Here is a 3,280-nt window from a genome sequence, read left to right as displayed (position 1 = left end):
GGCGTCAGTTGTCAGTTGCCCCATCTGGTTCATCAGGGGTCCAATGTTGCCCCTGCTTTTCCTCCGGCTCCCCACATATCTGAAAAAGGACTTTTTATTGTCCTTGATGCTCAAAGCTAGCTGGAGTTCAGTTGCAGCCTTGGCTTTCCTGGTCTGCTCCCTACAGGATACTGGGTCACATTAATAGAAGCATTGCCAGCAGATCAAGGGAAGTGATTATTCCTCTCTGTTCTGCACTGGTGAGGCCACAGCTGGAGTACTGTGTCCAGTTTTGGGGTCCTCGCTACAGAAAGGATGTGGACAAATTGGAGAGAGTCCAGTGGAGGGCAATGAAATTGGTTATGGGACTGGAGCATATGGCTTTTGAGGAGAAGCTGAGGAACTGGGCTTTTTCAGCCTGCATAAGAGAAGACTGAGATGGAAATTAATAACAACCTTCAACTAACTGAAAGGTGGTTCCAAAGAAGATGGAGTTAAACTGTTTTTTAAGTTGTGGACAGAACAAGGAGCAATGGTCTTAAGTTGCAGCAAGAGAAGTTTAGGTTAGATATTAGGAAAAACTTTTTTTCACAAGGCAGGTAGTAAATCACTGGAAGAGGCAACCCAGAGAGGGTGCGGACTCTCCATCCTTGAGGTTTTTAAGACCCGGCTAGACAAAGGCTTGGCTGGAATGATCTAGTTGGGGATGGTCCTGCTTTGAGGAGAAGGTTGGACTAAACTTCCTGAGGTCCCTTCCAACCCTAATTTTCTATTGTTCTATGTTTGTTATACTGGCTAGTGTATAGATGAAGCCCAACCTGCACCTTCCCAGCTCCTGTTTGCCTTACTCAAGGACATGCTACACAAAAAGAATGTATAACTTCCACTCATAAGTTTCTATAATAAAGTAAATGCTGTAAATGCAGGGTTTGTAAGGTAACCAGAGATGTAAAGAACCACAACAAATAACTATGCAGGACCAGTGAGGTGCTCCAGCTGTTTGCTGAGATTCCACCTTCAAAGGCATCACACTTCTCCAATCAGCTACTCAGGCCTGCTTGTGAGCACCAGATGAGTGGAGGAGCAGGACCTTTTGAAGCAAAGTTGCAGTTTTTACTGTTCAGCTAAGCAGTTCACCCAGTGCATTGTCCCTGTCCATCATCCAGAAAAAAATGATCTGGGGGCTAGTGTATAGTGTAGAGGTAGCTTTAAACTAGGTATCTCATGCAATGGCATTAGTTTAACTATAGCACAGAGCTCAGTGCAGGCTGTAAAACCACCTAATAAACTGGATAAATTAGCTCATGCTGAGCTTTGTGTTGCCACAGCTAGAGTAATATTGGTACCCAGCTAGCTAATTGAATTGTGTATCTCTAGACTACACTGCAGTCTGGCTAGACAAACACTGAGAAGAACTGTGCTAATTGTAGCTCCTGTATTTTCCTGAGGACCCCAACTTGATATCGGGGTAGACTTAATGTGGATAAAATTACTTAGTTGGCCTTTTCTTGTCCCTTAGTCCCAGATTATTAGGGCAAGTCATGATCTAATGTTTGACATGTAACAAAAATAAATTGTAAATGTATACCAAATTAACAATAAATACGTGCCAACATCAACATTTATGAAAGTGTTCAAAACATAAAATTAGACCTTGAAAAGTTGAAACTTATTTTGAATTTTCCCAACCAGCTTCCTGGTAACTTGCATTATTGCTTGCAACCAGCATCACTGCTATTACCTACAGAATGGGAAGTTCATAAACATCACTTTCAGGGTGCATTCTGCATAGCTGGAGACCATCTTACTGGATGAGTCTGGTCCTTTCATTTTGAATGCTTCTTCTAATTGTTTAATTTACCTCCAGAAAAGAGTTCAGCAACTCTTTTGTGTCTAGTTTTTCACTCTTTTTCAAAAGAGGATCAAGTTCTCTTTAAGAAGGTCAAGTCAGCAGTCGTCCCCATACTCCAGAATGGAAATGGAGTTATCTTTGTTGGAACCTGTGTTGATTAATTGCTACTGTCATATGGGGATATGTTTAATGGTGGGCAAAACCAAACATCATATGACATTTTCAAAGGTGGGTTTATATATTGTAACTGATTGTGGCTCCACGTAGCTTAAAATAGATGTCTACTATCAAGTTATATAACATTTAAATAGAAAGCACAATATAAAACTTGACTTGAGAGATTTTCAAGTCATCCTTAATGTTGAGTAGACAGGAGTTCTGAAATACTGACAGATAAGATATGTGTTGGAGAAGAGAAGCTTCTACATTTACCCACATGTAGTATGTATCTCTACGTGGAGAGTTTCTATATGACAGCTTCACCATTTTACTGAGATAATATTATGCAAGCTTTCTTCCCTTGTCCTCCATTTAGAATTTGTGATGACTTTAGTAAGAAGACCCCATTCTTTTCTGATACTCAACCCTCATGTTACCATCATTCTAGTATAATTTATTTATTGATGTGGATTATATAACTGATTCCAGGATCCTGGTTTTCTTGATGTGGCTTATATAATTGATTCTGGGATCCTGGTTTTCTCTGATTTAAAAAAAAAGCCCCAATTTTCAGGTTAAAAAAAGTAACCCCAACTCCACATTTTTCTGAGATTTTGTGTGTGTGTGTGTGTGTGATTTTCACCTTTAAAGGAGAAATACCTAGGAAATCATAGGTTTTCCATTGCAGGCTGGTAGAGTTTCAGCCTGCAGGGTGCTGCTTGGGGCTGGGGGATGTAGGAAGAAAGCAATCAGAGAGGCTTCATGTGCATGTGTGGAGGAAAGAGGCAAGGGGCTTCACGTACATGTCCATGCACACACATGCATGTGGTCAGCAATACAGCCAGGCAGAGTGATGTAGAGCAGCTCCCGCAGCTCCCTGCAGGAAAGTCTATGGGGGTCATAGGCAATGCATCTGGAGAGGCATAGGCAACATGTGGGAGGGTGGGGAGCCATAGGTGATGCACAGGAGGGTAGGGGGGCACAGGTAATATGTGGGGAGACTGAGGCAGTGGCAGCAGCTCATGCCAAGCCCACACAGTGAAGGAGGAACTAGGGCAGAGGTGGCAGTTGACAGGGCTGGGGCTAGGGGCGCTGCTCAGTCAGGGTGATGCATGGTGTCTCAGGCTTGGGATTAGGCCTAGGGGGCAAGGAAACTCTGATGTTTCATGATAAAAAAACAAAATAAAAACCAAAACATATAGGTATTTAGAATTCAAAATGACTGAGGCACTAGTAGGCTTCCAAATGGCTTTAAAATTGTAAATGTATCCATAAAACTTTGTGTTCAAC

Source organism: Alligator sinensis, unplaced genomic scaffold, assembly GCF_000455745.1.
Source record: "Alligator sinensis unplaced genomic scaffold, ASM45574v1 scaffold332_1, whole genome shotgun sequence".
Taxonomy (NCBI): domain Eukaryota; kingdom Metazoa; phylum Chordata; order Crocodylia; family Alligatoridae; genus Alligator; species Alligator sinensis.
Note: the sequence above shows the minus strand (reverse complement) of the source record.